At 37.1% G+C, this 11,079-nt stretch overlaps 1 long non-coding RNA gene across 1 annotated transcript; it reads right to left on the bottom strand.

The window, feature by feature from the left end:
* Nucleotides 1-5,746: 5,746 nt before the first annotated feature.
* Nucleotides 5,747-9,097, bottom strand: LOC130148842 (uncharacterized). Its single transcript, XR_008821672.1, has 4 exons — nucleotides 8,945-9,097; nucleotides 8,222-8,335; nucleotides 7,219-7,260; nucleotides 5,747-6,619 (listed from the first exon to the last, which is right to left on the bottom strand). It is a non-coding gene; the product is annotated as an uncharacterized LOC130148842 (long non-coding RNA).
* Between the last annotated feature and the right edge of the window lie 1,982 nt (nucleotides 9,098-11,079).

The raw sequence follows: 11,079 nt of genomic DNA, 5'->3' as shown, positions 1-11,079 counted from the left end.
ACCAAAAAACATGTTTAATTAAGTATTTTTGCTCAACAGGGTTCATACATATTCTAGTTTGAATAGGACATAAGAAAAGCAATCATTATTACTCAATACATTACACTACTCAATTCATTATTCAAAATGTAAAACTATTTGGGATGTCATGAATCACATTGTATTTCTGATTATGTCTGGTCAAATGCAGCAATGACAGGCAGCTTTCCTTTTCAAAGTGTTTCTGCCATGTTCGTCATCATCTACAAACACATCACTGTAAGCGTTAAATTACTCACTTTCACATTATCAAAAAACACATGCATCTTGTGGGGCTTTTAGGGGATTCAACACATTGAAACAAAGACTTGCATTTTTACTTGTAAACTTCTAAATTTTAGAGAATGACATGTGGAGTTATAAAAAACATTAATACGGTATACAGGGTCAACACCAAATAAAATCATTTCATCAAAGAAATGAGATCTTACTTCACCTGAGATCCAGCAAGTTAATTTTCAGATTACAGGTCTTCAGTTACAGTCTGTTCCCAGAAGAAAGGATATTTGCTTCCAGAGGAAGTGCATTTGTCATGAAAGTTTGATTAACCACCAAAAATGGTGACTTCTTAATTCCTACTTTATATTCTATGTGCTTGTTCTCTACAGCAGCCAGGGATCAGGATTTCCAGAAGACAGACTACATGCTTATTCCTACTTTGAGTGGCAGGTCCTATTATGCTGACAAGCACTGTTTTCTGGATTTTTTTTCAGCACACTGAGGGAATGTGGCAATCAGTGCTGCTAAAGACCCAAACAGTAATGTCCACAAGATGATCCTAAGGTCAGCAGCCTCATAAACTTCATGGGCAAGCGCTACCCCTCTGCACAATCTTATTCACCGTCTCGAACATAGCAATTCTGAGTTATAGAATGTAGTCTACAGAAATGTAGATTTAGAAAAAGTTTTAAGGACTATCTAGTCTGATTATCTGCAGTGTGTCACAGTCTACCAGCATATTCCCAACAGGTACACAACCTACTCTTAAAAATCACCAACAAGAGATTCCACAAGATCCATACCTAGCCTGCTCCACAGTTTTTCTACCCTTATGTAGTGTTTCCTAATAACAAGCCAAAATCTACTGTTCTGCAAATTGAGCCAACCTTTTCTCCTCTTTCTTTCAGTGGCAATGGAGAGCATACTGGAAAAACAGTCAGCATGACTCCCCTTCAGCTTCTCTTTTCCAGATTAAACAAACCCAAGCCTTTTAACTTCTTTCGTTGTTTTACAGAAAAAACTCCTGTTAATGAAGCCCAGAATAGAACCAGCATTTTTCCAGCATCTTCATACTGTTGTTTTATATTTAATTTATGGGCCCTTGGAAAACAACGACAACATCCTTTTTAGCTGTGTGACCTATTACTCCTTATTTTGAGTTCAACACAGAAAGCGTGTGAACAAATGCAACTTCAGATGTCCTTTCAGTCTGCCTGTTCTGTCAAAGTAATTTTAAATCCACCCCTACCTTCTTTCTGGCAGTTATAATTGCATGCTACATCCTTAACTTGCTTAAGAGAATGTCAGAAGAAGTCTGAAACACAATCACTAACATTATTTTCTCTGAAAAAAAGTAAAGTAAAAGTTTGTGTTTGCCCCTCTCATCAGCTCCCCTCTTCATCTTTTACAAGTCTGAAGCACAAAGAGTTTCAAGAATTACTTTATCTACTTCTTTAAGTACTTCAGAAATAAATTACATCAGGGTTTGCTAAACTTGAACTTTTATCTGGCTAAATATTCTTTAACATGCATTAGCTTCAACTCACATCTACTTGTTAAAAGTAATTATTTGGTCAAATTAACTTTCTTTGTGAGAAGAAAACATCTCTTATTCCAGTTTTTTTTCTCTTGCATATCAACACATGCACATATCAGTACCACATCAACATTTTGGGGTTTTGTTTTGGGGTTTTTTGGTTCTTTAAAATTATTTAAATATACTTTGTAGTATCTAAATACTGCCTTATGTTCTTGGGTAATTGAAATTCACTGTCTTTTAGTCTGCTCATTTCACACCTATGCATTTGTGCTTCTCTATGCCCATTTATGCCTACAAAAATTTTAGGGATTGGCACTTGATATGCAAAAAGTAATTCTTAACATGTTACAAACACAAGTCTGACTCCAACTTTAAGCTATTATCCTTTGAAATTCTTTGTCCTTTGTTACCAAGGCTGATACATATAGGTGTGACAATATCACTTATCACTTTCTAAATGAATTCCTAGATTAATTTGCAGGTTTTGTATCTTTATGTATACACCAGTGCTCTGCAAATGCAACATTTTGAACTTAAGAAAAGGTTTTAACCAAGCTCCCCTACCAGTTACAAATCCTTTCAAAAACTATTTTTAAATAATGGATTTTATTATTATTATTTTTAATTTTGCATAGTTGACCTTTTTTTATGTATTCTTTTGTTGTGCCCAGTCAGTATTCTCTTCTATCCTTAGGAAAGTGTCTTCTGAATACTAGGAAAAACCTAAATGCAAGAATATGCTACCAAATATATATCATTAAATTGTGCTGCTATATATACTTTCAGATGACATATTTATGTGTCATGCTAAACTGTCCTCAAGTTATGAGAAGAGTTTAACCAAGAGCTGCCATAAACAATTTCTCTCTTCATGCTGTTTTTCCCAGTAATTCCTTCAATTTCAAGGTATCTGCCTGGTTCTCATTGCACAGTGATGACTAAACCTACAGTACATGCACTCTTGTCACCAAGCTGGGCATAAGATATACAGCAAATCTTAAGATATTAATTATACCAGGCAGTATATATATATGTACTTAAAAAAAATTTCTAGAAACTAACTTCTTCCCGCACACACACCCCTTCTTAAAGACACGTATGGCCTCAAAGAAGTTCTGACTTTTCCTTTTCTGTCTTATGTCACTGGCCCTTCAGACCTATCTACAAGATGTAAAATAAGATTAGTTCACGATTCAGGAGTTAAAGCTTTCTCACCTATTTCTAGCCTGCTTACTAATGAAACATGGTTTAATGTGGTCACTCATTTTTCCCTTCTGTATCAAAGTCAGGCTCTTATTTAACATGTTAAACTGCTGGAACAAAATTGGACATATTTGACTGAGGATATGGAAATCTCCAGAAGACCATGTTCCTTTAGATTATATGAAAACAGTTTTTTGTGTAAATAAGAATGACCTTCCCAGTGCCCACACTGAGGAAATGGCAACACTCAAGAGCTCAAACCTCAACATCTTGACATCAGAGGCTTCAAACCAGAGCTCAACTTCCAGACATAAATCCATTTCTTTCAAAGCTTTTGTTGCACTTTTCTCAAAACTGGTTGTCACTGATTTTCTGATTTTTTTCCTTCTCCTTTTAGTACTGCATTTGCCTGAAAATCTGTGACTTTTCTGTATTACCATATAAATGTGGTTTTTGTTTTGTGTCAGAATAATTTGGTCTTAAGAGCCTTTGTGATTCTCCTCCTTTTCTTCCTCAGAAAAGAGATGTCTTTCTCTCAAAAACACCATAGCAATTTCTATTACCTCATGCTCAGTAAACATGTTTCATTCATCTGCTGCAATTACCCTGGACAAAATCAGGTTTTAACATAATCCCATCATTAATTAAAACTTAAAGTACCATTAATGGAAAGAAAATTCACAATCATATGTTCTTTGTGCAGAACATTCAAAAGCTTCAAGGACCTCACCACAACATTAAATCTACAGCTAGAAAGTATGTCCTCAGCTGAAAATGAGACCGAACAGAGCTGTTGGGTAAATTAAATTAGAAGATTCTTTGGAGACCTGAACTTGAATAGCCAAGAGTAGGCGTGAGTAATCCTTCAGGAGATGGAGCTCTAAACTTTTCTACTCTATGAATAAAACTCCATTAAAGGTAGATTACAAGAGAGCAAAGGGAGCAGATGACTTGTTGTTACGCTCCACAGGAGTAACTCCAGCTCTCCATGGAACCTTATCTGGGACCTGTTACTGGTTCCCTGGAAGGGAAAACCTATTTCTCCCCCAGCTGAAAAGATGTTTCTGTGGGGTTGACCTGCACAGATTTTCTTCCTGGAGTAGCAAATTGGCCCAGGGTGTTCAGTGGGCTGAGAGGAGACCTGCAGACAGGACAGTAGTAACTTCCAACCAGAAGGAGGCTTTAGCTGCCTAGTCATGCTCCCTGCCCCGCTTTTTGGATAGAGTCTAATAGGGCCTTTTGCAAAAAAATGTAAAACACCAGTTCTGAGGCTAAACAGCTTTGGTACTACTTGGTTTCAAAAGATCATTCCCTTTCACGCCCAGGATGTACTCCTCCAGTGGTCATTTTCAGATGGTTCATCTATGCATTGCAGACCAAGGCATGTCAGGTGAAAAAGGCATTGTATTTTTCTGATGTTACTCTTGCCAAAGGCAAAATATTTGGTCAGTGCTGCTGGGTTTTTACACTTCACTACACCTAGCACTAGGAAATTCCCTTCCTCTGCACATTAGAGGACTGAAAGATTTTCTTTTTTTTCCCCTCTACCTAGCTTTTCAAGAAAGGAGATATCTCCCCAGGTTAGTCTTTATGACTTGTGTTATACCAGTTTTTATGCAGGCTGCCAGCAGGCTCTGCAACCTGAACAGGCATAATCAACCCAAGGGTATGAACGTTGTGTAAGAACCCTCCTAGAATTTGTGGGCCTTGAGTTAAGTTCAGGTGAAATACAGCCACTTTTGTTTGGGGAGCAACCTATATTACTTTTCTATAGAATTATTCAAAATATGCAGCCCACCTGTGCTGTTCTTACTCATGTTTTATTCTTCTGTTACACACACAGATTGTTTTAAGTGTAATCAATCATATATTAAGGTACCACTTATTAAGCCAATGGATTCTTAATAATCAGTCACCTTATTCATTGACATTTTCAATGGAAATACTACGCTGTAGAAAATGCTTTTAAAATATACAAGCAATAGAAATTCAACTGTCTCTAAATTACTAGCTCATATCCTTAGTTAATGCCTAGAAGTATAATATGCAAGTAGTTTCACTGATTTAGCCTAATACCTGGGTATTCTCCAATTAGAAGTTCAATAGGAATTAAACGATATGATTATCCCTTCTCTTTCAACAGACATTGTGTGAAATATAACCATTTGAAAATCAAACATAATTTGGCCCAAGTACCAGAAAACAGGTAACATATAGTGTGGAATGGTTCAGACTATCGTATATCCATGGAAATGGCAAGAACTTATCAAAGCCTCACCTGTATCTAGATGAAAGTTAATTTAAGATTAGGATCCCAAGTGAATTTTCAATAGATTCTGCTGAATGACATCATGTGCCAATACTGTTCCAAATACCAGATGCCTTGTCAAATTAAATTGCACGGAAACAAGGCACTCCAATATTTGAAAATTTGTATTAGTAGACCAATTCATCACCTATTACATCAGCACTATCAGAATAGTTCATTGAGAAGTAAAATTCTGATGTACAGATTCATTGGAATCTAAGACTTGAACTGAGGTATCCAAGTTACGATGCTTACTATCCTAAACTCCTTTTAAAGTCAGTAAGAAAAATGAAACAGGCACTTTCAAAAGCAGCTTAGTTCCTCAGATGGTGCCTTACTTTCTGTCGACCAGGGCAGTTTAGAGAAAGATTTCTAAAGATGCCCAGTGTTAGACAGATGAATACAAGCCTTACTAAATTAAAATCTTTGTTCTTCACTGGGGCCTCTTACTGTATGCATTATCTTGACCAAGCCATATTACACACAATAATTAATACATACAACATGTGAGGCATTATGAACATTTGTTTGGGATAAAAAACCTCAAGTGCAATGAAAATTCAGGAACTTTGCCTATTCCGAATATTTTTTTGATTCTTAAACTGAAACCATATACAATTAGAAGTGTTCCAGATTAATGTTCACATCACATATTGATGTTGGTGTTCAAATTCAGAGAGGAAAGAAACCTGGAAAGCCTTATAACAGTCACCAAAATAAAAAGAATATTTATTTTTTTTAGACAAACATGAAAAAACAGTCATATTACAGTTTTTTCAGTTCAACTGTTTTCCTTGAAATAAACACTTACACAGAGACACTCACAAGTATTGTTCCCAAATAGTAAGTAATCCTTCAAAATAAATAAAAGCTAAAATTGAAAAGTTGAAATAATTTTTCATTGAACTTCATATTTCTCTACTGAAATTTCCACTGAAATCAGTAGAACAGCAGATTTTTCACAAACAGTTAAAAGCTTTCAAAAATTGTAATATAAGGTCTTTCAAATCTTAAAGATATAAAAATATCTTTCTGAAGCTCTAATAGTTCAACAGTCTGTATCCAACCATTCTGGCTATCCAGTCCTCAGCTCAGGAGGTCACTTCATCCCCCAGCTCTCAAATCAACCCAATACTCACTTGAGTTCAGCCTCAACATTGTATGTTTATGCACTCTTTTGGTTTCCAGTTCACTGCCACTCATAAGCAGTCGAATCTGCTCCTTCAGGAGCCATAGTAGTTTTCCTCTTTCTTCCCTACACCTTGGGAGGGTATCAGGTGAGTCTGGTTTTCTCCTGTCTAGTTCCAAAGCTGTAGGGAAGCAGAGGAAAGGACTGAAAGCATCTGTCTTAGAATTTATGTAAGGGAAAGGAGAAGATAGAAAAAAGAGCTTCCTTTGAGAACTTTGTGGAAGCTGCTAAAAGGAAAGGGAAGATGACCCAAGTGCTTTTTTTCATGGCAAGATCTAACTGGCAGCTCTTGCCCAGAAAGTGAGAAAGCAACCCCAGAGCTGAGATTTAGCGGAGTCTGAAATGCCTGTAATTACTGGAGAATGTCTTCTAGCCAGGAAGGCTTCCAGGAACGGATCATCTGGAGCATTACCTTAATGACACGTAGGAGCACTCCTTACCTTAAAGTCACAGTAAGAAAGACTGAGCTTTATTTATTTTCCTTTGTATTCTTATCAAAATGCAAAATAGGTTTTTAAACAAGTCTTTATCTCTGATCTAGATTATTTTCTTAATGCTGTTCTGTTCCACAAGAATTGTTTGTATTGGTTGTAGATAATGGGGTCATCTGTACATTTTTATTATAGCAAGAAGCATACAAAGTATAATTGCAGCCAATTTCTGAGGGAAAGTTGAACTGCAATAATACACTTTTTCACATTTTTAGGAAAAATTACTTACTTTTAGACAACTTGAAGTGTTCCTGTCAGCTTGGTGTGACAGCTGCAAAAAAAGGATGAAACAACAGAATATTGGATTATGACAATTTCCACACAAATGTAGAACAGAAAATAACAGATTAGGTAGCATTTCTGCAGGAAAGGATTATGTGTAATGGTGCATAATCAGAAACTAAACAGGAGTAAAACATGCTACAATGTTGCCCCAAGCCCCGTACATGTTTGCATACATATTATAAGACAGATGCAATATTATCTGTTTGCAGAAGTGATGTGATATCAGGGGGAATCCAGCATCGAAGTTTTGACAGTACACTTTTAAGAAAGATGGAGAGAGTTCAGAGGAAAGTGGCAGAAATTGTTAGTTTAAGAACATAAATTACAAGGAAAGATGCATAGAATTGTGTCTGGTTAATTGGAGGAAATGGAAATTGATGGAGAAAGTGGTAACATGCTGCTGCAAAAATGAAGCAATAACCTGTTTTTCATATCTGGAGTACAAGCGAAGATATAATGGGTTAATTTATGACAAAGTAGATTAAGGAGATATATAAGGGCAAAGAGCCTTGTAGAAAATACGGTGAAGCACCGGCAGACATTTCCTGGAGCGGGTGTGGAGTCTCCATTGGCAATATCTATGACCACATTGGACAGAGCTCCTTCTCCCAAATAATTTAACATCACCAGCCAGACTAACATAAGATATACACAAAAGTAACAAAACCTTATTGGAACTACATAGCCAGAATCAATCTCATTGAACGAGCAAAGTTCCTGCCTCACATGCAGTCATGCAAACCAGAAGTAAATGTGGTACTTCATGGAATTAGAGTGGTAATGTAATGCAAGTTGGGTGAATCAGGACCAATCATCTTGGCAGTACAAATTGCGGTTCTATCTTCAATTTCTGTAACACTATCACAATTCCAACATGAAAAGTCATCAAACATCAGCTGTTAGTTTCCCCTCAGGTCTTATGTGCACCTTCAAAACCTCTCTCATACCTCTGCACAAGCTCTCTTGCAGCAACCCTAGAATTCTCCAGCACCAGTTCCAGAGACTTAGCAGTCCTCAGTCAACCAGCCACATCATTTTAAGTTCCGCAAGAGTAGAGACTCCTAAAAGGCAAATTTAAGTCTGCTAGTGATTTCTTTTCTCAGTTACCACTGAAGCCTGGTAGAAACAATCTGGAGATTACCAAAGATCCATAGACCTTATTTTGAAAGCCGTTTCTTTGAATCAAAGTGAAAGAGATTACCACTTCTATTCGCAGCTGAAACTAGCAAGTAATCAGGGATTATTAATTGAGTATATTCCTTCAGTCTTGCCTTCTATTGGCAGTGTTCCGAATTATTTATCTCCTTACCATTAGTTTTATAACTATGAAGAACTTATTTGACCCAAATCTTGTTTTATAGTTTATTTGATATTTCGTTTTGGTAAACAGCTGAAAAAAATGGTAACCAATGTTATCACTTGAATATTTTTTATAATTTAAATTTATTAAATAAATTATAATAAGCTTTAGACCTAGGATAAAGTGTCACATTTGTTATGATTATTTTTTTTTAAAGTAATAACAGGATCTTACAGAATGCAGGATTTTTGATTTCTTTACACATACGTCTGTTTTATTGCAGTTTATAAACGAGCAACCCTATTTCAGTTTATGAAGGGGAAAAAAAAGTACAGTTAACAAATGTCTGCCTTTTTTCTTTAAAATTGACCTGGGCCAAGGGTCCTCCTAGGTGGGCTATACTCAGTCTGACCGCAGCAGCTGAAGGTACCAGCTCCCCAGGCTGCCTGTCTGAATCTCTGTTTCAGGTCACCGACAAGGTAAAAGAGCAGCGGAGGGGAATCCGTGACATGCTTTCACTGCGCCCTTTCATATCCCACTGCATTCACACAAACTGCCAGGGAAATTGGGTGCTGAAGAGTAGTGTCTGACCTGGGGAAGAGTGAGGAGGAAGTAAACATTAGCTCCTGCCAGCTCTGGGAGGACAGCAGTGGAGTCAGGCGGTGGGGCCAGACAGCTGAGGTCATTCCCATCTTCGACAGGCAGCTGTGTGCTTCAGGGTGCAGCGGTCACAGCCCTCAGATCCTGCAGACGCTGCTGGCAGTTGGCGCTCTATCAAGCTGCTCTTAACAGTTGCCTTCTATTATGTGTCCGAATATTAAGCCTGGTTTAGATAGAAATTATCTACACCGACACCAACTAAACCATAGGCAAACTTTAAACACAGTCAAGCCCTTAAACAATCTACCTTAGAATATTAATTTCAATATACTTAAAGCAGACTGCAAGGGGAAAACAAACCTGTTTGTTTGGTGGGGGAGAAGCACTGACCACAAAGCAGAAAAGCTGAAAGAAATAAAAAGGCCTATTTATAGAAGTTGCCAACTAGTTGGGTTTTTTTTTTTCCTTGAAATCATTTTCCTGGAATTTTTTGTATAATATTTTCATTTTACTGATGAGTGGGAGGAAACAGAACAAAGCAAGAGAAGCAGGCAGCCTGTTTTTTAAATGACTGTTTATATTTGTCCTTCTTGGACTCCTTTCCCAAAACATACCACAAAGAACATTCCTTCTCCCGGTCATGTCTCTTTTCCTCTCTTTTACTTTTTCTAGTGCCTTCCATAAGGCTAGGATAGTATTTTGTGGACATGAGAATCATAAAGAGGAGGAAGGAATTCACCAGTATAAAATTAAACAGGGACATAACAAACTTGGCTTCGATTTCTACTTTTGCAACAGATTTTCCCTGACACATTTGTTGAGCCATTTAATTTCTCTTCTATGGTTTCCCATCTGTAAAATGTGGATACTCATTCTGTTTTCCCAGAAGGGTTCTGCCAAACAGAGCTACTTTCTGCTGTGTATGGCTAATGACACAATCACAATAACATCTAATCCAGGAGAAATGTCCTCCTTTTTTTTTCCTTTTTTAAAAAGTCCCCCCTCCTCCCACCCCACAGCTTCTGGAGAGATTCACTTGCGTTGACCTTCATGAAAAGAAGTATTATAGGAAAAGAACTCTCCCAGTCACGTGCTGGAGTACAATTGTGATAGCTTATCACCACTTGAAACCACACTGGGTTCCCTTGCTTCATATGGGCACTGTTAAATTTACAGATTGGCAAGGCCAAAATTTTATCACCAAATAGGATGTATTTAAGTGATTCTTTCAACAAAATAGTGGCAATGTACATCCCAAAGATACAGACAAATGCCTGCTGGGCAACAGCTACATGTTGTGTTCCTAGCAGTATGTAAGAATGAATGTTCCAGCCCTGTTTATCAAACACAACACAGTGTGCCTGAAGTCCAAGAGTGACTCCAGATATAATGAAACTGGACAGCCAGGAAGACCGTAAGGTCATTTGCTTGTTTGGAAAGGAGTCTAGGAGACTGGCAAGGACAGAGTAAATTTAAAATTTAACAGTAACATGAAACTCCAGAATCAAAACCCAATTTGGGCACAAATTAAGAAATACGTTAGACTGGATTATGTAGCACCTAAAGATATCAAACCTCAGATTCAACCCACACAGAGAATTCAAATCTGATGAATAGGCTGTGACAGTGGGATGTGGGAAGCCAGGATGAAAAGCAATGGATACTTTTTCCTAGCTGTGCCATAGGGTTTATTTAGATATACATCATTGTTGCAAACTTTTTTGCAAAGTCATTAGATTCCTATAGCGACTATGGCAAGTATGTTCTCTAACTGCACATTTACTCATAGATACCAAACGTCCCAAATTATACTTTTAAATTTCTTCTTGCACTATATATATATATATATATATAAAAGATCATTATGAAGATATTTATATGGAGCCTTGGGAGTGCTCACTAAAA

Source organism: Falco biarmicus, chromosome 4 (genome assembly GCF_023638135.1).
Source record: "Falco biarmicus isolate bFalBia1 chromosome 4, bFalBia1.pri, whole genome shotgun sequence".
Lineage (NCBI taxonomy): Eukaryota > Metazoa > Chordata > Aves > Falconiformes > Falconidae > Falco > Falco biarmicus.
Note: the sequence above shows the minus strand (reverse complement) of the source record. Positions and strands in the feature narration are given on the sequence as shown.